At 41.6% G+C, this 26,244-nt stretch overlaps 5 non-coding genes across 5 annotated transcripts; all 5 read right to left on the reverse strand.

Moving 5' to 3' along the window:
* Positions 1–4,021: 4,021 nt before the first annotated feature.
* TRNAY-GUA (transfer RNA tyrosine (anticodon GUA)) lies at positions 4,022–4,107 on the reverse strand. The gene is given in 2 exon segments: positions 4,022–4,057; positions 4,071–4,107. It is a non-coding gene; the product is annotated as a tRNA-Tyr (tRNA).
* A 4,990-nt stretch (positions 4,108–9,097) lies between these two features.
* On the reverse strand, positions 9,098–9,183 carry TRNAY-GUA (transfer RNA tyrosine (anticodon GUA)). Its single transcript is given in 2 exon segments — positions 9,098–9,133; positions 9,147–9,183. It is a non-coding gene; the product is annotated as a tRNA-Tyr (tRNA).
* Positions 9,184–11,018: 1,835 nt separating this feature from the next.
* TRNAY-GUA (transfer RNA tyrosine (anticodon GUA)) lies at positions 11,019–11,104 on the reverse strand. Its single transcript is given in 2 exon segments — positions 11,019–11,054; positions 11,068–11,104. It is a non-coding gene; the product is annotated as a tRNA-Tyr (tRNA).
* Positions 11,105–14,848: 3,744 nt separating this feature from the next.
* Positions 14,849–14,934, reverse strand: TRNAY-GUA (transfer RNA tyrosine (anticodon GUA)). Its single transcript is given in 2 exon segments — positions 14,849–14,884; positions 14,898–14,934. It is a non-coding gene; the product is annotated as a tRNA-Tyr (tRNA).
* A 1,835-nt stretch (positions 14,935–16,769) lies between these two features.
* TRNAY-GUA (transfer RNA tyrosine (anticodon GUA)) lies at positions 16,770–16,855 on the reverse strand. Its single transcript is given in 2 exon segments — positions 16,770–16,805; positions 16,819–16,855. It is a non-coding gene; the product is annotated as a tRNA-Tyr (tRNA).
* Positions 16,856–26,244: the final 9,389 nt, after the last annotated feature.

The raw sequence follows: 26,244 nt of genomic DNA on the forward strand, positions 1-26,244 counted from the left end.
GGGGATCCAAAACACCTCACAGGAAACCAATGAAGATTTGTGTTGGACAGAAAAATAACATGGTCACAGCCTCAAAGCAAAAGGCATCTATTTTCAGTGATGAAATATAATATAATTATAAATTGTCTGTTATTTTACTTTCCAAGTATTTTACTTTCCAAGTATTCAATAAAATGTGCATTTGGCAAAAGTCCTTCGAGCCGGATTTGAACCAGCGACCTAAGGATGCCTGTTTTACCACTACAGTCCTCCGCTGTACCAACTGAGCAATCGAAGGCTTGGCAAAACAGTCTCTAGCAAGCTCAATACGAGCTTCCACTTCAACCGTCGACATTCAAACATCTCTTGCAATTCGTGCAAAATACTACAAATTTGGCTTGTGAGGTTCCCGAATTGAGTAAAAGCACATCAGTTCACAATTAAAAAAATGACCCCCTCCGCAGTCTCCCGCATGTTACTGACCACCATACTAAGGAGGAAAAGTTGAAAGGCGGCGCCTCACAGGCCATCTCCTCCGAGTATTCATCAGTGTTCGGCCTTGACAATATTTTAATATCTTGGATGGTGTATAGTGTTCTCCCATTTCCCTTAAGAAATCAAGATTGTCAAGGGGATTCTGCTGTTTTGTCAGTTCATAGCAAGAGATGGGGATCCAAAATACCACACAGGAAACCAACGAAGATTGGTGTCGGACAGAAAAATAACGTGGCCACAGCCTCAAAGCCAAAGGCATCTATTTTCAGTGATGAAATATAATATAATTATAAATTGTCTGTTATTTTACTTTCCAAGTATTTTACTTTCCAAGTATTCAATAAAATGTGCATTTGGCAAAAGTCTTTCGAGCCGGATTTGAACCAGCGACCTAAGGATGCCTGTTTTACCACTACAGTCCTCCGATCTACCAACTGAGTTATCGAAGGCTTGGCAAATTGTTCTCTAGCAAACTCAATACGAGCTTCCACTTCAACCGTCGACTTGTAAACATCTCTTGCAATTCGTGCAAAATACTACAAATTTGGCTTGTGACGTTCCCGAATTGAGTAAAAGCACATCAGTTCCCAATTAAAAAAATGACCCCCTCCGCAGTCTCCCGCATGTTTTTGGCCACCATACTAAGGGGGAAAAGTTGAAAGGCGGCGCCTCACAGGCCATCTCCTCAGAGTATTCAGCCGTGTTGGGCCATGACAATATTTTAATATCTTGGATGGTGTATACTGTACTCTCATTTCCCTTGAGAAATCAAGATTGTCAAGGGGATTCTGCTGTTTTGCCAGTTCATAGCAAGAGATGGGGATCCGAAACACCTCACAGGAAACCAATGAAGATTGGTGTTGGACAGAAACATAACGTGGCCACAGCCTCAAAGCAAAAGGCATCTATTTTCAGTGATGAAATATAATATAATTATAAATTGTCTGTTATTTTATTTTCCAAGTATTTTACTTTCCAAGTATTCAATAAATTTTGCATTTGGCAAAAGTCCTTCGAGCCGGATTTGAACCAGCGACCTAAGGATGCCTGTTTTACCACTACAGTCCTCCGCTCTACCAACTGAGCTTTCGAAGGCTTGGCAAATCATTCTCTAGCAAACTCAATACGAGCTTCCACTTCAACCGTCGACTTGTAAACATCTCTTGCAATTCGTGCAAAATACTACAAATTTGGCTTGTGAGGTTCCCGAATTGAGTAAAAGCACATCAGTTCCGAATTAAAAAAATGACCCCCTCCGCAGTCTCCTGCATGTTAATGACCACCATACTAAGGGGGAAAAGTTGAAAGGCAGCGCCTCACAGGCCATCTCCTCAGAGTATTCAGCCGTGTTGGGCCTTGACAATATTTTAATATCTTGGATGGTGTATAGTGTTCTCCCATTTCCCTTGAGAAATCAAGATTGTCAAGGGGATTCTGCTGTTTTGCCAGTTCATAGCAAGAGATGGGGATCCAAAACACCTCACAGGAAACCAATGAAGATTCGTGTTGGACAGAAAAATAACATGGTCACAGCCTCAAAGCAAAAGGCATCTATTTTCAGTGATGAAATATAATATAATTATAAATTGTCTGTTATTTTACTTTCCAAGTATTTTACTTTCCAAGTATTCAATAAAATGTGCATTTGGCAAAAGTCCTTCGAGCCGGATTTGAACCAGCGACCTAAGGATGCCTGTTTTACCACTACAGTCCTCCGCTGTACCAACTGAGCTATCGAAGGCTGGGCAAATCAGTCTCTAGCAAGCTCAATACGAGCTTCCACTTCAACCGTCGACATTCAAACATCTCTTGCAATTCGTGCAAAATACTACAAATTTGGCTTGTGAGGTTCCCGAATTGAGTAAAAGCACATCAGTTCACAATTAAAAAAAGGACCCCCTCCGCAGTCTCCCGCATGTTACTGACCACCATACTAAGGAGGAAAAGTTGAAAGGCGGCGCCTCACAGGCCATCTCCTCCGAGTATTCATCAGTGTTCGGCCTTGACAATATTTTAATATCTTGGATGGTGTATAGTGTTCTCCCATTTCCCTTGAGAAATCAAGATTGTCAAGGGGATTCTGCTGTTTTGTCAGTTCATAGCAAGAGATGGGGATCCAAAATACCACACAGGAAACCAACGAAGATTGGTGTCGGACAGAAAAATAACGTGGCCACAGCCTCAAAGCAAAAGGCATCTATTTTCAGTGATGAAATATAATATAATTATAAATTGTCTGTTATTTTACTTTCCAAGTATTTTACTTTCCAAGTATTCAATAAAATGTGCATTTGGCAAAAGTCCTTTGAGACGGATTTGAACCAGCGACGAGCTATCGAAGGCTTGGCAAATCATTCTCTAGCAAACTCAATACGAGCTTCCACTTCAACCGTCGACTTGTAAACATCTCTTGCAATTCGTGCAAAATACTACAAATTTGGCTTGTGAGGTTCCCGAATTGAGTAAAAGCACATCAGTTCCCAATTAAAAAAATGACCCCCTGCGCAGTCTCCCGCATGTTACTGACCAAAATACTAAGGGGGAAAAGTTGAAAGGCGCGCCTCACAGGCCATCTCCTCAGAGTATTCAGCCGTGTTGGGCCTTGACAATATTTTAATATCTTGGATGGTGTATAGTGTTCTCCCATTTCCCTTGAGAAATCAAGATTGTCAAGGGGATTCTGCTGTTTTGTCAGTTCATAGCAAGAGATGGGGATCCAAAACACCTCACAGGAAACCAACGAAGATTGGTGTCGGACAGAAACATAACGTGGCCACAGCCTCAAAGCAAAAGGCATCTATTTTCAGTGATGAAATATAATATAATTATAAATTGTCTGTTATTTTATTTTCCAAGCATTTTACTTTCCAAGTATTCAATAAAATTTGCATTTGGCAAAAGTCCTTCGGGCCGGATTTGAACCAGCGACCTAAGGATGCCTGTTTTACCACTACAGTCCTCCGCTCTACCAACTGAGCTATCGAAGGCTTGGCAAATCATTTTCTAGCAAACTCAATACGAGCTTCCACTTCAACCGTCGACTTGTAAACATCTCTTGCAATTCGTGCAAAATACTACAAATTTGGCTTGTGAGGTTCCCGAATTGAGTAAAAGCACATTAGTTCCCAATTAAAAAAATGACCCCCTCCGCAGTCTCCCGCATGTTAATGACCACCATACTAAGGGGGAAAAGTTGAAAGGCGGCGCCTCACAGGCCATCTCCTCAGAGTATTCAGCCGTGTTGGGCCTTGACAATATTTTAATATCTTGGATGGTGTATAGTGTTCTCTCATTTCCCTTGAGAAATCAAGATTGTCAAGGGGATTCTGCTGTTTTGCCAGTTCATAGCAAGAGATGGGGATCCAAAACACCTCACAGGAAACCAATGAAGATTCGTGTTGGACAGAAAAATAAGGTGGTCACAGCCTCAAAGCAAAAGGCATCTATTTTCAGTGATGAAATATAATATAATTATCAATTGTCTGTTATTTTACTTTCCAAGTATTTTACTTTACAAGTATTCAATAAAATGTGCATTTGGCGAATGTCCTTCGAGCTGGATTTGAACCAGCGACCTAAGGATGCCTGTTTTACCACTACAGTCCTCCGCTCTACCAACTGAGCTATCGAAGGCTTAGCAAATCAGTCTCTAGCAAGCTCAATACGAGCTTCCACTTCAACCGTCGACATTCAAACATCTCTTGCAATTCGTGCAAAATACTACAAATTTGGCTTGTGAGGTTCCCGTATTGAGTAAAAGCACATTAGTTCCCAATTAAAAAAATGACCCCCTCCGCAGTCTCCTGCATGTTACTGACCACCATACTAAGGGGGAAAAGTTGAAAGGCGGCACCTCACAGGCCATCTCCTCAGAGTATTCAGCCGTGTTGGGCCTTGACAATATTTTAATATCTTGGATGGTGTATAGTGTTCTCTCATTTCCCTTGAGAAATCAAGATTGTCAAGGGGATTCTGCTGTTTTGCCAGTTCATAGCAAGAGATGGGGATCCAAAACACCTCACAGGAAACCAATGAAGATTAGTGTTGGACAGAAAAATAACATGGTCACAGCCTCAAAGCAAAAGGCATCTATTTTCAGTGATGAAATATAATATATTTATAAATTGTCTGTTATTTTACTTTCCAAGTATTTTACTTTACAAGTATTCAATAAAATGTGCATTTGGCAAAAGTCCTTTGAGCTGGATTTGAACCAGCGACCTAAGGATGCCTGTTTTACCACTACAGTCCTCCGCTCTACCAACTGAGCTATCGAAGGCTTAGCAAATCAGTGTCTAGCAAGCTCAATACGAGCTTCCACTTCAACCGTCGACTTGTAAACATCTCTTGCAATTCGTGCAAAATACTACAAATTTGGCTTGTGAGGTTCCCGAATTGAGTAAAAGCACATCAGTTCCCAATTAAAAAAATGACCCCCTCCGCAGTCTCCTGCATGTTACTGACCACCATACTAAGGGGGAAAAGTTGAAAGGCGGCACCTCACAGGCCATCTCCTCAGAGTATTCAGCCGTGTTGGGCCTTGACAATATTTTAATATCTTGGATGGTGTATAGTGTTCTCTCATTTCCCTTGAGAAATCAAGATTGTCAAGGGGATTCTGCTGTTTTGCCAGTTCATAGCAAGAGATGGGGATCCAAAACACCTCACAGGAAACCAATGAAGATTAGTGTTGGACAGAAAAATAACATGGTCACAGCCTCAAAGCAAAAGGCATCTATTTTCAGTGATGAAATATAATATATTTATAAATTGTCTGTTATTTTACTTTCCTTGTATTTTACTTTACAAGTATTCAATAAAATGTGCATTTGGCAAAAGTCCTTTGAGCTGGATTTGAACCAGCGACCTAAGGATGCCTGTTTTACCACTACAGTCCTCCGCTCTACCAACTGAGCTATCGAAGGCTTAGCAAATCAGTCTCTAGCAAGCTCAATACGAGCTTCCACTTCAACCGTCGACTTGTAAACATCTCTTGCAATTCGTGCAAAATACTACAAATTTGGCTTGTGAGGTTCCCGAATTGAGTAAAAGCACATCAGTTCCCAATTAAAAAAATGACCCCCTCCGCAGTCTCCTGCATGTTACTGACCACCATACTAAGGGGGAAAAGTTGAAAGGCGGCGCCTCACAGGCCATCTCCTCCGAGTATTCATCAGTGTTCGGCCTTGACAATATTTTAATATCTTGGATGGTGTATAGTGTTCTCCCATTTCCCTTGAGAAATCAAGATTGTCAAGGGGATTCTGCTGTTTTGTCAGTTCATAGCAAGAGATGGGGATCCAAAATACCACACAGGAAACCAACGAAGATTGGTGTCGGACAGAAAAATAACGTGGCCACAGCCTCAAAGCAAAAGGCATCTATTTTCAGTGATGAAATATAATATAATTATAAATTGTCTGTTATTTTACTTTCCAAGTATTTTACTTTCCAAGTATTCAATAAAATGTGCATTTGGCAAAAGTCCTTTGAGACGGATTTGAACCAGCGACGAGCTATCGAAGGCTTGGCAAATCATTCTCTAGCAAACTCAATACGAGCTTCCACTTCAACCGTCGACTTGTAAACATCTCTTGCAATTCGTGCAAAATACTACAAATTTGGCTTGTGAGGTTCCCGAATTGAGTAAAAGCACATCAGTTCCCAATTAAAAAAATGACCCCCTCCGCAGTCTCCCGCATGTTACTGACCAAAATACTAAGGGGGAAAAGTTGAAAGGCGCGCCTCACAGGCCATCTCCTCAGAGTATTCAGCCGTGTTGGGCCTTGACAATATTTTAATATCTTGGATGGTGTATAGTGTTCTCTCATTTCCCTTGAGAAATCAAGATTGTCAAGGGGATTCTGCTGTTTTGCCAGTTCATAGCAAGAGATGGGGATCCAAAACACCTCACAGGAAACCAATGAAGATTAGTGTTGGACAGAAAAATAACATGGTCACAGCCTCAAAGCAAAAGGCATCTATTTTCAGTGATGAAATATAATATATTTATAAATTGTCTGTTATTTTACTTTCCAAGTATTTTACTTTCCAAGTATTCAATAAAATGTGCATTTGGCAAAAGTCCTTCGAGCCGGATTTGAACCAGCGACCTAAGGATGCCTGTTTTACCACTACAGTCCTCCGATCTACCAACTGAGTTATCGAAGGCTTGGCAAATTGTTCTCTAGCAAACTCAATACGAGCTTCCACTTCAACCGTCGACTTGTAAACATCTCTTGCAATTCGTGCAAAATACTACAAATTTGGCTTGTGACGTTCCCGAATTGAGTAAAAGCACATCAGTTCCCAATTAAAAAAATGACCCCCTCCGCAGTCTCCCGCATGTTTTTGACCACCATACTAAGGGGGAAAAGTTGAAAGGCGGCGCCTCACAGGCCATCTCCTCAGAGTATTCAGCCGTGTTGGGCCTTGACAATATTTTAATATCTTGGATGGTGTATACTGTACTCTCATTTCCCTTGAGAAATCAAGATTGTCAAGGGGATTCTGCTGTTTTGCCAGTTCATAGCAAGAGATGGGGATCCGAAACACCTCACAGGAAACCAATGAAGATTGGTGTTGGACAGAAACATAACGTGGCCACAGCCTCAAAGCAAAAGGCATCTATTTTCAGTGATGAAATATAATATAATTATAAATTGTCTGTTATTTTATTTTCCAAGTATTTTACTTTCCAAGTATTCAATAAAATTTGCATTTGGCAAAAGTCCTTCGAGCCGGATTTGAACCAGCGACCTAAGGATGCCTGTTTTACCACTACAGTCCTCCGCTCTACCAACTGAGCTTTCGAAGGCTTGGCAAATCATTCTCTAGCAAACTCAATACGAGCTTCCACTTCAACCGTCGACTTGTAAACATCTCTTGCAATTCGTGCAAAATACTACAAATTTGGCTTGTGAGGTTCCCGAATTGAGTAAAAGCACATCAGTTCCGAATTAAAAAAATGACCCCCTCCGCAGTCTCCTGCATGTTAATGACCACCATACTAAGGGGGAAAAGTTGAAAGGCGGCGCCTCACAGGCCATCTCCTCAGAGTATTCAGCCGTGTTGGGCCTTGACAATATTTTAATATCTTGGATGGTGTATAGTGTTCTCCCATTTCCCTTGAGAAATCAAGATTGTCAAGGGGATTCTGCTGTTTTGCCAGTTCATAGCAAGAGATGGGGATCCAAAACACCTCACAGGAAACCAATGAAGATTCGTGTTGGACAGAAAAATAACATGGTCACAGCCTCAAAGCAAAAGGCATCTATTTTCAGTGATGAAATATAATATAATTATAAATTGTCTGTTATTTTACTTTCCAAGTATTTTACTTTCCAAGTATTCAATAAAATGTGCATTTGGCAAAAGTCCTTCGAGCCGGATTTGAACCAGCGACCTAAGGATGCCTGTTTTACCACTACAGTCCTCCGCTGTACCAACTGAGCTATCGAAGGCTGGGCAAATCAGTCTCTAGCAAGCTCAATACGAGCTTCCACTTCAACCGTCGACATTCAAACATCTCTTGCAATTCGTGCAAAATACTACAAATTTGGCTTGTGAGGTTCCCGAATTGAGTAAAAGCACATCAGTTCACAATTAAAAAAAGGACCCCCTCCGCAGTCTCCCGCATGTTACTTACCACCATACTAAGGAGGGAAAGTTGAAAGGCGGCGCCTCACAGGCCATCTCCTCCGAGTATTCATCAGTGTTCGGCCTTGACAATATTTTAATATCTTGGATGGTGTATAGTGTTCTCCCATTTCCCTTGAGAAATCAAGATTGTCAAGGGGATTCTGCTGTTTTGTCAGTTCATAGCAAGAGATGGGGATCCAAAATACCACACAGGAAACCAACGAAGATTGGTGTCGGACAGAAAAATAACGTGGCCACAGCCTCAAAGCAAAAGGCATCTATTTTCAGTGATGAAATATAATATAATTATAAATTGTCTGTTATTTTACTTTCCAAGTATTTTACTTTCCAAGTATTCAATAAAATGTGCATTTGGCAAAAGTCCTTTGAGACGGATTTGAACCAGCGACGAGCTATCGAAGGCTTGGCAAATCATTCTCTAGCAAACTCAATACGAGCTTCCACTTCAACCGTCGACTTGTAAACATCTCTTGCAATTCGTGCAAAATACTACAAATTTGGCTTGTGAGGTTCCCGAATTGAGTAAAAGCACATCAGTTCCCAATTAAAAAAATGACCCCCTCCGCAGTCTCCCGCATGTTACTGACCAAAATACTAAGGGGGAAAAGTTGAAAGGCGCGCCTCACAGGCCATCTCCTCAGAGTATTCAGCCGTGTTGGGCCTTGACAATATTTTAATATCTTGGATGGTGTATAGTGTTCTCCCATTTCCCTTGAGAAATCAAGATTGTCAAGGGGATTCTGCTGTTTTGTCAGTTCATAGCAAGAGATGGGGATCCAAAACACCTCACAGGAAACCAACGAAGATTGGTGTCAGACAGAAACATAACGTGGCCACAGCCTCAAAGCAAAAGGCATCTATTTTCAGTGATGAAATATAATATAATTATAAATTGTCTGTTATTTTATTTTCCAAGCATTTTACTTTATAAGTATTCAATAAAATTTGCATTTGGCAAAAGTCCTTCGAGCCGGATTTGAACCAGCGACCTAAGGATGCCTGTTTTACCACTACAGTCCTCCGCTCTACCAACTGAGCTATCGAAGGCTTGGCAAATCATTTTCTAGCAAACTCAATACGAGCTTACACTTCAACCGTCGACTTGTAAACATCTCTTGCAATTCGTGCAAAATACTACAAATTTGGCTTGTGAGGTTCCCGAATTGAGTAAAAGCACATTAGTTCCCAATTAAAAAAATGACCCCCTCCGCAGTCTCCCGCATGTTAATGACCACCATACTAAGGGGGAAAAGTTGAAAGGCGGCGCCTCACAGGCCATCTCCTCAGAGTATTCAGCCGTGTTGGGCCTTGACAATATTTTAATATCTTGGATGGTGTATAGTGTTCTCTCATTTCCCTTGAGAAATTAAGATTGTCAAGGGGATTCTGCTGTTTTGCCAGTTCATAGCAAGAGATGGGGATCCAAAACACCTCACAGGAAACCAATGAAGATTCGTGTTGGACAGAAAAATAAGGTGGTCACAGCCTCAAAGCAAAAGGCATCTATTTTCAGTGATGAAATATAATATAATTATAAATTGTCTGTTATTTTACTTTCCAAGTATTTTACTTTACAAGTATTCAATAAAATGTGCATTTGGCAAAAGTCCTTTGAGCTGGATTTGAACCAGCGACCTAAGGATGCCTGTTTTACCACTACAGTCCTCCTCTCTACCAACTGAGCTATCGAAGGCTTAGCAAATCAGTCTCTAGCAAGCTCAATACGAGCTTCCACTTCAACCGTCGACTTGTAAACATCTCTTGCAATTCGTGCAAAATACTACAAATTTGGCTTGTGAGGTTCCCGAATTGAGTAAAAGCACATCAGTTCCCAATTAAAAAAATGACCCCCTCCGCAGTCTCCTGCATGTTACTGACCACCATACTAAGGGGGAAAAGTTGAAAGGCGGCACCTCACAGGCCATCTCCTCAGAGTATTCAGCCGTGTTGGGCCTTGACAATATTTTAATATCTTGGATGGTGTATAGTGTTCTCTCATTTCCCTTGAGAAATCAAGATTGTCAAGGGGATTCTGCTGTTTTGCCAGTTCATAGCAAGAGATGGGGATCCAAAACACCTCACAGGAAACCAATGAAGATTAGTGTTGGACAGAAAAATAACATGGTCACAGCCTCAAAGCAAAAGGCATCTATTTTCAGTGATGAAATATAATATATTTATAAATTGTCTGTTATTTTACTTTCCAAGTATTTTACTTTCCAAGTATTCAATAAAATGTGCATTTGGCAAAAGTCCTTCGAGCCGGATTTGAACAAGCGACCTAAGGATGCCTGTTTTACCACTACAGTCCTCCGCTGTACCAACTGAGCTATCGAAGGCTTGGCAAATCAATCTCTAGCAAGCTCAATACGAGCTTCCACTTCAACCGTCGACATTCAAACATCTCTTGCAATTCGTGCAAAATACTACAAATTTGGCTTGTGAGGTTCCCGAATTGAGTAAAAGCACATCAGTTCCCAATTAAAAAAATGACCCCCTCTGCAGTCTCCCGCATGTTACTGACCACCATACTAAGGGGGAAAAGTTGAAAGGCGCGCCTCACAGGCCATCTCCTCAGAGTATTCAGCCGTGTTGGGCCTTGACAATATTTTAATGTCTTGGATGGTGTATAGTGTTCTCCCATTTCCCTTGAGAAATCGAGATTGTCAAGGGGATTCTGCTGTTTTGTCAGTTCATAGCAAGAGATGGGGATCCAAAACACCTCACAGGAAACCAACGAAGATTGATGTCGGACAGAAAAATAACGTGGCCACAGCCTCAAAGCAAAAGGCATCTATTTTCAGTGATGAAATATAATATAATTATAAATTGTCTGTTATTTTACTTTCCAAGTATTCAATAAAATTTGCATTTGGCAAAAGTCCTTCGAGCCGGATTTGAACCAGCGACCTAAGGATGCCTGTTTTACCACTACAGTCCTCCGCTCTACCAACTGAGCTATCAAAGGCTTGACAAATCACTCTCTAGCAAACTCAATACGAGCTTCCACTTCAACCGTCGACTTGTAAACATCTCTTGCAATTCGTGCAAAATACTACAAATTTGGCTTGTGAGGTTCCCGAATTGAGTAAAAGCACATCAGTTCCCAATTAAAAAAATGACCCCCTCCGCAGTCTCCCGCATGTTAATGACCACTATACTAAGGGGGAAAAGTTGAAAGGCGGCGCCTCACAGGCCATCTCCTCAGAGTATTCAGCCGTGTTGGGCCTTGACAATATTTTAATATCTTGGATGGTGTATAGTGTTCTCTCATTTCCCTTGAGAAATCAAGATTGTCAAGGGGATTCTGCTGTTTTGCCAGTTCATAGCAAGAGATGGGGATCCAAAACACCTCACAGGAAACCAATGAAGATTCGTGTTGGACAGAAAAATAACGTGGTCACAGCCTCAAAGCAAAAGGCATCTATTTTCAGTGATGAAATATAATATAATTATAAATTGTCTGTTATTTTACTTTCCAAGTATTTTACTTTCCAAGTATTCAATAAAATGTGCATTTGGCAAAAGTCCTTCGAGCCGGATTTGAACCAGCGACCTAAGGATGCCTGTTTTACCACTACAGTCCTCCGCTCTACTAACTGAGCTATCGAAGGCTTGGCAAATCAGTCTCTAGGAAGCTCAATACGAGCTTCCACTTCAACAGTCGACATTCAAACATCTCTTGCAATTCGTGCAAAATACTACAAATTTGGCTTGTGAGGTTCCCGAATTGAGTAAAAGCACATCAGTTCCCAATTAAAAAAATGACCCCCTCCGCAGTCTCCCGCATGTTTTTGACCACCATACTAAGGGGGAAAAGTTGAAAGGCGGCGCCTCACAGGCCATCTCCTCAGAGTATTCATCAGTGTTCGGCCTTGACAATATTTTAATATCTTGGATGGTGTATAGTGTTCTCCCATTTCCCTTGAGAAATCAAGATTGTCAAGGGGATTCTGCTGTTTTGTCAGTTCATAGCAAGAGATGGGGATCCAAAATACCTCACAGGAAACCAACGAAGATTGGTGTCGGACAGAAAAATAACGTGGCCACAGCCTCAAAGCAAAAGGCATCTATTTTCAGTGATGAAATATAATATAATTATAAATTGTCTGTTATTTTACTTTCCAAGTATTTTACTTTCCAAGTATTCAATAAAATGTGCATTTGGCAAAAGTCCTTCGAGCAGGATTTGAACCAGCGACCTAAGGATGCCTGTTTTACCACTACAGTCCTCCGATCTACCAACTGAGCTATCGAAGGCTTGGCAAATCGTTCTCTAGCAAACTCAATACGAGCTTCCACTTCAACCGTCGACTTGTAAACATCTCTTGCAATTCGTGCAAAATACTACAAATTTGGCTTGTGACGTTCCCGAATTGAGTAAAAGCACATCAGTTCCCAATTAAAAAAATGACCCCCTCCGCAGTCTCCCGCATGTTTTTGACCACCATACTAAGGGGGAAAAGTTGAAAGGCGGCGCCTCACAGGCCATCTCCTCAGAGTATTCAGCCGTGTTGGGCCTTGACAATATTTTAATATCTTGGATGGTGTATACTGTACTCTCATTTCCCTTGAGAAATCAAGATTGTCAAGGGGATTCTGCTGTTTTGCCAGTTCATAGCAAGAGATGGGGATCCAACACACCTCACAGGAAACCAATGAAGATTGGTGTTGGACAGAAACATAACGTGGCCACAGCCTCAAAGCAAAAGGCATCTATTTTCAGTGATGAAATATAATATAATTATAAATTGTCTGTTATTTTATTTTCCAAGTATTTTACTTTCCAAGTATTCAATAAAATTTGCATTTGGCAAAAGTCCTTCGAGCCGGATTTGAACCAGCGACCTAAGGATGCCTGTTTTACCACTAGAGTCCTCCGCTCTACCAACTGAGCTTTCGAAGGCTTGGCAAATCATTCTCTAGCAAACTCAATACGAGCTTCCACTTCAACCGTCGACTTGTAAACATCTCTTGCAATTCGTGCAAAATACTACAAATTTGGCTTGTGAGGTTCCCGAATTGAGTAAAAGCACATCAGTTCCGAATTAAAAAAATGACCCCCTCCGCAGTCTCCTGCATGTTAATGACCACCATACTAAGGGGGAAAAGTTGAAAGGCGGCGCCTCACAGGCCATCTCCTCAGAGTATTCAGCCGTGTTGGGCCTTGACAATATTTTAATATCTTGGATGGTGTATAGTGTTCTCCCATTTCCCTTGAGAAATCAAGATTGTCAAGGGGATTCTGCTGTTTTGCCAGTTCATAGCAAGAGATGGGGATCCAAAACACCTCACAGGAAACCAATGAAGATTCGTGTTGGACAGAAAAATAACATGGTCACAGCCTCAAAGCAAAAGGCATCTATTTTCAGTGATGAAATATAATATAATTATAAATTGTCTGTTATTTTACTTTCCAAGTATTTTACTTTCCAAGTATTCAATAAAATGTGCATTTGGCAAAAGTCCTTCGAGCCGGATTTGAACCAGCGACCTAAGGATGCCTGTTTTACCACTACAGTCCTCCGCTGTACCAACTGAGCTATCGAAGGCTGGGCAAATCAGTCTCTAGCAAGCTCAATACGAGCTTCCACTTCAACCGTCGACATTCAAACATCTCTTGCAATTCGTGCAAAATACTACAAATTTGGCTTGTGAGGTTCCCGAATTGAGTAAAAGCACATCAGTTCACAATTAAAAAAAGGACCCCCTCCGCAGTCTCCCGCATGTTACTGACCACCATACTAAGGAGGAAAAGTTGAAAGGCGGCGCCTCACAGGCCATCTCCTCCGAGTATTCATCAGTGTTCGGCCTTGACAATATTTTAATATCTTGGATGGTGTATAGTGTTCTCCCATTTCCCTTGAGAAATCAAGATTGTCAAGGGGATTCTGCTGTTTTGTCAGTTCATAGCAAGAGATGGGGATCCAAAATACCACACAGGAAACCAACGAAGATTGGTGTCGGACAGAAAAATAACGTGGCCACAGCCTCAAAGCAAAAGGCATCTATTTTCAGTGATGAAATATAATATAATTATAAATTGTCTGTTATTTTACTTTCCAAGTATTTTACTTTCCAAGTATTCAATAAAATGTGCATTTGGCAAAAGTCCTTTGAGACGGATTTGAACCAGCGACGAGCTATCGAAGGCTTGGCAAATCATTCTCTAGCAAACTCAATACGAGCTTCCACTTCAACCGTCGACTTGTAAACATCTCTTGCAATTCGTGCAAAATACTACAAATTTGGCTTGTGAGGTTCCCGAATTGAGTAAAAGCACATCAGTTCCCAATTAAAAAAATGACCCCCTCCGCAGTCTCCCGCATGTTACTGACCAAAATACTAAGGGGGAAAAGTTGAAAGGCGCGCCTCACAGGCCATCTCCTCAGAGTATTCAGCCGTGTTGGGCCTTGACAATATTTTAATATCTTGGATGGTGTATAGTGTTCTCCCATTTCCCTTGAGAAATCAAGATTGTCAAGGGGATTCTGCTGTTTTGTCAGTTCATAGCAAGAGATGGGGATCCAAAACACCTCACAGGAAACCAACGAAGATTGGTGTCGGACAGAAACATAACGTGGCCACAGCCTCAAAGCAAAAGGCATCTATTTTCAGTGATGAAATATAATATAATTATAAATTGTCTGTTATTTTATTTTCCAAGCATTTTACTTTCCAAGTATTCAATAAAATTTGCATTTGGCAAAAGTCCTTCGAGCCGGATTTGAACCAGCGACCTAAGGATGCCTGTTTTACCACTACAATCCTCCGCTCTACCAACTGAGCTATCGAAGGCTTGGCAAATCATTTTCTAGCAAACTCAATACGAGCTTCCACTTCAACCGTCGACTTGTAAACATCTCTTGCAATTCGTGCAAAATACTACAAATTTGGCTTGTGAGGTTCCCGAATTGAGTAAAAGCACATTAGTTCCCAATGAAAAAAAATGACCCCCTCCGCAGTCTCCCGCATGTTAATGACCACCATACTAAGGGGGAAAAGTTGAAAGGCGGCGCCTCACAGGCCATCTCCTCAGAGTATTCAGCCGTGTTGGGCCTTGACAATATTTTAATATCTTGGATGGTGTATAGTGTTCTCTCATTTCCCTTGAGAAATCAAGATTGTCAAGGGGATTCTGCTGTTTTGCCAGTTCATAGCAAGAGATGGGGATCCAAAACACCTCACAGGAAACCAATGAAGATTCGTGTTGGACAGAAAAATAAGGTGGTCACAGCCTCAAAGCAAAAGGCATCTATTTTCAGTGATGAAATATAATATATTTATAAATTGTCTGTTATTTTACTTTCCAAGTATTTTACTTTCCAAGTATTCAATAAAATGTGCATTTGGCAAAAGTCCTTCGAGCCGGATTTGAACAAGCGACCTAAGGATGCCTGTTTTACCACTACAGTCCTCCGCTGTACCAACTGAGCTATCGAAGGCTTGGCAAATCAGTCTCTAGCAAGCTCAATACGAGCTTCCACTTCAACCGTCGACATTCAAACATCTCTTGCAATTCGTGCAAAATACTACAAATTTGGCTTGTGAGGTTCCCGAATTGAGTAAAAGCACATCAGTTCCCAATTAAAAAAATGACCCCCTCTGCAGTCTCCCGCATGTTACTGACCACCATACTAAGGGGGAAAAGTTGAAAGGCGCGCCTCACAGGCCATCTCCTCAGAGTATTCAGCCGTGTTGGGCCTTGACAATATTTTAATGTCTTGGATGGTGTATAGTGTTTGTTACGAGTGGCTGCCCCTTTAAGGCAGCCCTCGTTAGGTGGTGAGACGTCACCACAGGAAATGACAGAGGAAGAGGGTGCCGGGGAACAGTAGTTATGATTTGGTAGGCGGAATAAAGAGACGTACTTCCACCCGCTGGTGTCCGTGTATTCATTGGGGCCTTCCAACCCCCAACATTTGGCGACGAGGAAACCTCCTGCCAGCGGTCCTCCTCCTGCCCGCGCCGGAGATCCCTCCGTGCGTGCTCCTCCTGATATCCCGGTGATCCCACCAGCCTGCGGATCCCCGCTCCTGTGAATGCCATTCCTGGACTCCACCTCCTTCCCGCCTGCAGTCCCACTGAGAGGTGAAACAGCTGTGCAGTAATCCTGCCGCACACATCGTTGCACAAGCAGCAGGTTCAAAGCTGCTGCCGGAGTTGTGTGCAACAAACCAGGCCCCCAAGACATTTTCACGGGGTCCCCAGGATCCGGCGGCTATTTAAAAAAAAAAAAAAAAAAAAAAAACATTTTTGATTATGGACTACTCCTCATCCTGCTACAACCCTCTTCCTCGTCACAGTACGTGACACGTGGGCAAGCAAAAAAAAAAAAAAAAAAAAAACGACCGCAAAGTGTTCCCCTTGCCAACCCCCAACAGTGTTCTCCCATTTCCCTTGAGAAATCGAGATTGTCAAGGGGATTCTGCTGTTTTGTCAGTTCATAGCAAGAGATGGGGATCCAAAACACCTCACAGGAAACCAACGAAGATTGGTGTCGGACAGAAAAATAACGTGGCCACAGCCTCAAAGCAAAAGGCATCTATTTTCAGTGATGAAATATAATATAATTATAAATTGTCTGTTATTTTACTTTCCAAGTATTCAATAAAATTTGCATTTGGCAAAAGTCCTTCGAGCCGGATTTGAACCAGCGACCTAAGGATGCCTGTTTTACCACTACAGTCCTCCGCTCTACCAACTGAGCTATCGAAGGCTTGACAAATCACTCTCTAGCAAACTCAATACGAGCTTCCACTTCAACCGTCGACTTGTAAACATCTCTTGCAATTCGTGCAAAATACTACAAATTTGGCTTGTGAGGTTCCCGAATTGAGTAAAAGCACATCAGTTCCCAATTAAAAAAATGACCCCCTCCGCAGTCTCCCGCATGTTAATGACCACTATACTAAGGGGGAAAAGTTGAAAGGCGGCGCCTCACAGGCCATCTCCTCAGAGTATTCAGCCGTGTTGGGCCTTGACAATATTTTAATATCTTGGATGGTGTATAGTGTTCTCTCATTTCCCTTGAGAAATCAAGATTGTCAAGGGGATTCTGCTGTTTTGCCAGTTCATAGCAAGAGATGGGGATCCAAAACACCTCACAGGAAACCAATGAAGATTCGTGTTGGACAGAAAAATAACGTGGTCACAGCCTCAAAGCAAAAGGCATCTATTTTCAGTGATGAAATATAATATAATTATAAATTGTCTGTTATTTTACTTTCCAAGTATTTTACTTTCCAAGTATTCAATAAAATGTGCATTTGGCAAAAGTCCTTCGAGCCGGATTTGAACCAGCGACCTAAGGATGCCTGTTTTACCACTACAGTCCTCCGCTCTACTAACTGAGCTATCGAAGGCTTGGCAAATCAGTCTCTAGGAAGCTCAATACGAGCTTCCACTTCAACCGTCGACATTCAAACATCTCTTGCAATTCGTGCAAAATACTACAAATTTGGCTTGTGAGGTTCCCGAATTGAGTAAAAGCACATCAGTTCCCAATTAAAAAAATGACCCCCTCCGCAGTCTCCCGCATGTTTTTGACCACCATACTAAGGGGGAAAAGTTGAAAGGCGGCGCCTCACAGGCCATCTCCTCAGAGTATTCATCAGTGTTCGGCCTTGACAATATTTTAATATCTTGGATGGTGTATAGTGTTCTCCCATTTCCCTTGAGAAATCAAGATTGTCAAGGGGATTCTGCTGTTTTGTCAGTTCATAGCAAGAGATGGGGATCCAAAATACCTCACAGGAAACCAACGAAGATTGGTGTCGGACAGAAAAATAACGTGGCCACAGCCTCAAAGCAAAAGGCATCTATTTTCAGTGATGAAATATAATATAATTATAAATTGTCTGTTATTTTACTTTCCAAGTATTTTACTTTCCAAGTATTCAATAAAATGTGCATTTGGCAAAAGTCCTTCGAGCAGGATTTGAACCAGCGACCTAAGGATGCCTGTTTTACCACTACAGTCCTCCGATCTACCAACTGAGCTATCGAAGGCTTGGCAAATCGTTCTCTAGCAAACTCAATACGAGCTTCCACTTCAACCGTCGACTTGTAAACATCTCTTGCAATTCGTGCAAAATACTACAAATTTGGCTTGTGACGTTCCCGAATTGAGTAAAAGCACATCAGTTCCCAATTAAAAAAATGACCCCCTCCGCAGTCTCCCGCATGTTTTTGACCACCATACTAAGGGGGAAAAGTTGAAAGGCGGCGCCTCACAGGCCATCTCCTCAGAGTATTCAGCCGTGTTGGGCCTTGACAATATTTTAATATCTTGGATGGTGTATACTGTACTCTCATTTCCCTTGAGAAATCAAGATTGTCAAGGGGATTCTGCTGTTTTGCCAGTTCATAGCAAGAGATGGGGATCCAAAACACCTCACAGGAAACCAATGAAGATTGGTGTTGGACAGAAACATAACGTGGCCACAGCCTCAAAGCAAAAGGCATCTATTTTCAGTGATGAAATATAATATAATTATAAATTGTCTGTTATTTTATTTTCCAAGTATTTTACTTTCCAAGTATTCAATAAAATTTGCATTTGGCAAAAGTCCTTCGAGCCGGATTTGAACCAGCGACCTAAGGATGCCTGTTTTACCACTAGAGTCCTCCGCTCCACCAACTGAGCTTTCGAAGGCTTGGCAAATCATTCTCTAGCAAACTCAATACGAGCTTCCACTTCAACCGTCGACTTGTAAACATCTCTTGCAATTCGTGCAAAATACTACAAATTTGGCTTGTGAGGTTTCCGAATTGAGTAAAAGCACATCAGTTCCGAATTAAAAAAATGACCCCCTCCGCAGTCTCCTGCATGTTAATGACCACCATACTAAGGGGGAAAAGTTGAAAGGCGGCGCCTCACAGGCCATCTCCTCAGAGTATTCAGCCGTGTTGGGCCTTGACAATATTTTAATATCTTGGATGGTGTATAGTGTTCTCCCATTTCCCTTGAGAAATCAAGATTGTCAAGGGGATTCTGCTGTTTTGCCAGTTCATAGCAAGAGATGGGGATCCAAAACACCTCACAGGAAACCAATGAAGATTCGTGTTGGACAGAAAAATAACATGGTCACAGCCTCAAAGCAAAAGGCATCTATTTTCAGTGATGAAATATAATATAATTATAAATTGTCTGTTATTTTACTTTCCAAGTATTTTACTTTCCAAGTATTCAATAAAATGTGCATTTGGCAAAAGTCCTTCGAGCCGGATTTGAACCAGCGACCTAAGGATGCCTGTTTTACCACTACAGTCCTCCGCTGTACCAACTGAGCTATCGAAGGCTGGGCAAAGCAGTCTCTAGCAAGCTCAATACGAGCTTCCACTTCAACCGTCGACATTCAAACATCTCTTGCAATTCGTGCAAAATACTACAAATTTGGCTTGTGAGGTTCCCGAATTGAGTAAAAGCACATCAGTTCACAATTAAAAAAAGGACCCCCTCCGCAGTCTCCCGCATGTTACTGACCACCATACTAAGGAGGAAAAGTTGAAAGGCGGCGCCTCACAGGCCATCTCCTCCGAGTATTCATCAGTGTTCGGCATTGACAATATTTTAATATCTTGGATGGTGTATAGTGTTCTCCCATTTCCCTTGAGAAATCAAGATTGTCAAGGGGATTCTGCTGTTTTGTCAGTTCATAGCAAGAGATGGGGATCCAAAATACCACACAGGAAACCAACGAAGATTGGTGTCGGACAGAAAAATAACGTGGCCACAGCCTCAAAGCAAAAGGCATCTATTTTCAGTGATGAAATATAATATAATTATAAATTGTCTGTTATTTTACTTTCCAAGTATTTTACTTTCCAAGTATTCAATAAAATGTGCATTTGGCAAAAGTCCTTTGAGACGGATTTGAACCAGCGACGAGCTATCGAAGGCTTGGCAAATCATTCTCTAGCAAACTCAATACGAGCTTCCACTTCAACCGTCGACTTGTAAACATCTCTTGCAATTCGTGCAAAATACTACAAATTTGGCTTGTGAGGTTCCGGAATTGAGTAAAAGCACATCAGTTCCCAATTAAAAAAATGACCCCCTCCGCAGTCTCCCGCATGTTACTGACCACCATACTAAGGGTGAAAAGTTGAAAGGCGGCACCTCACAGGCCATCTCCTCAGAGTATTTAGCCGCGTTGGGCCTTGACAATATTTTAATATCTTGGATGGTGTATAGTGTTCTCTCATTTCCCTTGAGAAATCAAGATTGTCAAGGGGATTCTGCTGTTTTGCCAGTTCATAGCAAGAGATGGGGATCCAAAACACCTCACAGGAAACCAATGAAGATTAGTGTTGGACAGAAAAATAACATGGTCACAGCCTCAAAGCAAAAGGCATCTATTTTCAGTGATGAAATATAATATATTTATAAATTGTCTGTTATTTTACTTTCCAAGTATTTTACTTTCCAAGTATTCAATAAAATGTGCATTTGGCAAAAGTCCTTCGAGCCGGATTTGAACAAGCGACCTAAGGATGCCTGTTTTACCACTAAAGTCCTCCGCTGTACCAACTGAGCTATCGAAGGCTTGGCAAATCATTCTCTAGCAAGCTCAATACGAGCTTCCACTTCAACCGTCGACATTCAAACATCTCTTGCAATTCGTGCAAAATACTACAAATTTGGCTTGTGAGGTTCCCGAATTGAGTAAAAGCACATCAGTTCACAATTAAAAAAATGACCCCCTCCGCAGTCTCCCGCATGTTACTGACCACCATACTAAGGAGGAAAAGTTGAAAGGCGGCGCCTCACAGGCCATCTCCTCAGAGTATTCATCAGTGTTCGGCCTTGACAATATTTTAATATCTTGGATGGTGTATAGTGTTCTCCCATTTCCCTTGAGAAATCAAGATTGTCAAGGGGATTCTGCTGTTTTGTCAGTTCATAGCAAGAGATGGGGATCCAAAACACCTCAGAGGAAACCAACGAAGATTGGTGTCGGACAGAAAAATAACGTGGCCACAGCCTCAAAGCAAAAGGCATCTATTTTCAGTGATGAAATATAATATAATTATAAATTGTCTGTTATTTTACTTTCCAAGTATTTTACTTTCCAAGTATTCAATAAAATGTGCATTTGGCAAAAGTCCTTTGAGCCGGATTTGAAGCAGCGACGAGCTATCGAAGGCTTGGCAAATCATTCTCTAGCAAACTCAATACGAGCTTCCACTTCAACCGTCGACTTGTAAACATCTTTTGCAATTCGTGCAAAATACTACAAATTTGGCTTGTGAGGTTCCCGAATTGAGTAAAAGCACATCAGTTCCCAATTAAAAAAATGACCCCCTCCGCAGTCTCCCGCATGTTACTGACCACCATACTAAGGGGGAAAAGTTGAAAGGCGCGCCTCACAGGCCATCTCCTCAGAGTATTCAGCCGTGTTGGGCCTTGACAATATTTTAATGTCTTGGATGGTGTATAGTGTTCTCCCATTTCCCTTGAGAAATCGAGATTGTCAAGGGGATTCTGCTGTTTTGTCAGTTCATAGCAAGAGATGGGGATCCAAAACACCTCACAGGAAACCAACGAAGATTGGTGTCGGACAGAAAAATAACGTGGCCAGAGCCTCAAAGCAAAAGGCATCTATTTTCAGTGATGAAATATAATATAATTATAAATTGTCTGTTATTTTATTTTCCAAGTATTTTACTTTCCAAGTATTCAATAAAATTTGCATTTGGCAAAAGTCCTTCGAGCTGGATTTGAACCAGCCACCTAAGGATGCCTGTTTTACCACTACAGTCCTCCGCTCTACCAACTGAGCTATCGAAGGCTTGGCAAATCATTCTCTAGCAAACTCAATACGAGCTTCCACTTCAACCGTCGACTTGTAAACATCTCTTGCAATTCGTGCAAAATACTACAAATTTGGCTTGTGAGGTTCCCGAATTGAGTAAAAGCACATTAGTTCCCAATTAAAAAAATGACCCCCTCCGCAGTCTCCCGCATGTTAATGACCACCATACTAAGGGGGAAAAGTTGAAAGGCGGCGCCTCACAGGCCATCTCCTCAGAGTATTCAGCCGTGTTGGGCCTTGACAATATTTTAATATCTTGGATGGTGTATAGTGTTCTCTCATTTCCCTTGAGAAATCAAGATTGTCAAGGGGATTCTGCTGTTTTGCCAGTTCATAGCAAGAGATGGGGATCCAAAACACCTCATAGGAAACCAATGAAGATTCGTGTTGGACAGAAAAATAAGGTGGTCACAGCCTCAAAGCAAAAGGCATCTATTTTCAGTGATGAAATATAATATAATTATAAATTGTCTGTTATTTTACTTTCCAAGTATTTTACTTTCCAAGTATTCAATAAAATGTGCATTTGGCAAAAGTCCTTCGAGCCGGATTTGAACCAGCCACCTAAGGATTCACTGTTTTACCACTACAGTCCTCTGCTCTACCAACTGAGCTATCAAAGGCTTGGCAAATCAACTCTAGCAAACTCAATACGAGCTTCCACTTCAACCGCCGACTTGTAAACATCTCTTGCAATTTGTGCAAAATACTACAAATTTGGCTTGTGAGGTTCCCGAATTGAGTAAAAGCACATCAGTTCCCAATTAAAAAAATGACCCCCTCCGCAGTCTCCCGCATGTTACTGACCACCATACTAAGGGTGAAAAGTTGAAAGGCGGCACCTCACAGGCCATCTCCTCAGAGTATTTAGCCGCGTTGGGCCTTGACAATATTTTAATATCTTGGATGGTGTATAGTGTTCTCTCATTTCCCTTGAGAAATCAAGATTGTCAAGGGGATTCTGCTGTTTTGCCAGTTCATAGCAAGAGATGGGGATCCAAAACACCTCACAGGAAACCAATGAAGATTAGTGTTGGACAGAAAAATAACATGGTCACAGCCTCAAAGCAAAAGGCATCTATTTTCAGTGATGAAATATAATATATTTATAAATTGTCTGTTATTTTACTTTCCAAGTATTTTACTTTCCAAGTATTCAATAAAATGTGCATTTGGCAAAAGTCCTTCGAGCCGGATTTGAACAAGCGACCTAAGGATGCCTGTTTTACCACTAAAGTCCTCCGCTGTACCAACTGAGCTATCGAAGGCTTGGCAAATCATTCTCTAGCAAGCTCAATACGAGCTTCCACTTCAACCGTCGACATTCAAACATCTCTTGCAATTCGTGCAAAATACTACAAATTTGGCTTGTGAGGTTCCCGAATTGAGTAAAAGCACATCAGTTCACAATTAAAAAAATGACCCCCTCCGCAGTCTCCCGCATGTTACTGACCACCATACTAAGGAGGAAAAGTTGAAAGGCGGCGCCTCACAGGCCATCTCCTCAGAGTATTCATCAGTGTTCGGCCTTGACAATATTTTAATATCTTGGATGGTGTATAGTGTTCTCCCATTTCCCTTGAGAAATCAAGATTGTCAAGGGGATTCTGCTGTTTTGTCAGTTCATAGCAAGAGATGGGGATCCAAAACACCTCAGAGGAAACCAACGAAGATTGGTGTCGGACAGAAAAATAACGTGGCCACAGCCTCAAAGCAAAAGGCATCTATTTTCAGTGATGAAATATAATATAATTATAAATTGTCTGTTATTTTACTTTCCAAGTATTTTACTTTCCAAGTATTCAATAAAATGTGCATTTGGCAAAAGTCCTTTGAGCCGGATTTGAAGCAGCGACGAGCTATCGAAGGCTTGGCAAATCATTCTCTAGCAAACTCAATACGAGCTTCCACTTCAACCGTCGACTTGTAAACATCTTTTGCAATTCGTGCAAAATACTACAAATTTGGCTTGTGAGGTTCCCGAATTGAGTAAAAGCACATCAGTTCCCAATTAAAAAAATGACCCCCTCCGCAGTCTCCCGCATGTTACTGACCACCATACTAAGGGGGAAAAGTTGAAAGGCGCGCCTCACAGGCCATCTCCTCAGAGTATTCAGCCGTGTTGGGCCTTGACAATATTTTAATGTCTTGGATGGTGTATAGTGTTCTCCCATTTCCCTTGAGAAATCGAGATTGTCAAGGGGATTCTGCTGTTTTGTCAGTTCATAGCAAGAGATGGGGATCCAAAACACCTCACAGGAAACCAACGAAGATTGGTGTCGGACAGAAAAATAACGTGGCCAGAGCCTCAAAGCAAAAGGCATCTATTTTCAGTGATGAAATATAATATAATTATAAATTGTCTGTTATTTTATTTTCCAAGTATTTTACTTTCCAAGTATTCAATAAAATTTGCATTTGGCAAAAGTCCTTCGAGCCGGATTTGAACCAGCGACCTAAGGATGCCTGTTTTATCACTACAGTCCTCGCTCTACCAACTGAGCTTTCGAAGGCTTGGCAAATCATTCTCTAGCAAACTCAATACGAGCTTCCACTTCAACCGTCGACTTGTAAACATCTCTTGCAATTCGTGCAAAATACTAAAAATTTGGCTTGTGAGGTTCCCGAATTGAGTAAAAGCACATCAGTTCCGAATTAAAAAAATGACCCCCTCCGCAGTCTCCTGCATGTTAATGACCACCGTACTAAGGGGGAAAAGTTAAAAGGCGGCACCTCACAGGCCATCTCCTCAGAGTATTCAGCCGCGTTGGGCCTTGACAATATTTTAACTACAAATTTGGCTTGTGAGGTTCCCGAATTGAGTAAAAGCACATCAGTTCCGAATTAAAAAAATGACCCCCCTCCGCAGTCTCCGGCATGTTACTGACCACCATACTAAGGGGGAAAAGTTGAAAGGCGTCACCTCACAGGCCATCTCCTCAGAGTATTCAGCCGCGTTGGGCCTTGACAATATTTTAATATCTTGGATGGTGTATAGTGTTCTCTCATTTCCCTTGAGAAATCATGATTGTCAAGGGGATTCTGCTGTTTTGCCAGTTCATAGCAAGAGATGGGGATCCAAAACACCTCACAGGAAACCAATGAAGATTTGTGTTGGACAGAAAAATAACATGGTCACAGCCTCAAAGCAAAAGGCATCTATTTTCAGTGATGAAATATAATATAATTATAAATTGTCTGTTATTTTACTTTCCAAGTATTTTACTTTCCAAGTATTCAATAAAATGTGCATTTGGCAAAAGTCCTTCGAGCCGGATTTGAACCAGCGACCTAAGGATGCCTGTTTTACCACTACAGTCCTCCGCTGTACCAACTGAGCAATCGAAGGCTTGGCAAAACAGTCTCTAGCAAGCTCAATACGAGCTTCCACTTCAACCGTCGACATTCAAACATCTCTTGCAATTCGTGCAAAATACTACAAATTTGGCTTGTGAGGTTCCCGAATTGAGTAAAAGCACATCAGTTCACAATTAAAAAAATGACCCCCTCCGCAGTCTCCCGCATGTTACTGACCACCATACTAAGGAGGAAAAGTTGAAAGGCGGCGCCTCACAGGCCATCTCCTCCGAGTATTCATCAGTGTTCGGCCTTGACAATATTTTAATATCTTGGATGGTGTATAGTGTTCTCCCATTTCCCTTAAGAAATCAAGATTGTCAAGGGGATTCTGCTGTTTTGTCAGTTCATAGCAAGAGATGGGGATCCAAAATACCACACAGGAAACCAACGAAGATTGGTGTCGGACAGAAAAATAACGTGGCCACAGCCTCAAAGCAAAAGGCATCTATTTTCAGTGATGAAATATAATATAATTATAAATTGTCTGTTATTTTACTTTCCAAGTATTTTACTTTCCAAGTATTCAATAAAATGTGCATTTGGCAAAAGTCTTTCGAGCCGGATTTGAACCAGCGACCTAAGGATGCCTGTTTTACCACTACAGTCCTCCGATCTACCAACTGAGTTATCGAAGGCTTGGCAAATTGTTCTCTAGCAAACTCAATACGAGCTTCCACTTCAACCGTCGACTTGTAAACATCTCTTGCAATTCGTGCAAAATACTACAAATTTGGCTTGTGACGTTCCCGAATTGAGTAAAAGCACATCAGTTCCCAATTAAAAAAATGACCCCCTCCGCAGTCTCCCGCATGTTTTTGACCACCATACTAAGGGGGAAAAGTTGAAAGGCGGCGCCTCACAGGCCATCTCCTCAGAGTATTCAGCCGTGTTGGGCCATGACAATATTTTAATATCTTGGATGGTGTAT

This window comes from Ambystoma mexicanum, chromosome 1p (assembly GCF_040938575.1).
Source record: "Ambystoma mexicanum isolate Mex_15411 chromosome 1p, UKY_AmexF1_1, whole genome shotgun sequence".
In the NCBI taxonomy this organism is placed as follows: Eukaryota; Metazoa; Chordata; class Amphibia; order Caudata; family Ambystomatidae; genus Ambystoma; species Ambystoma mexicanum.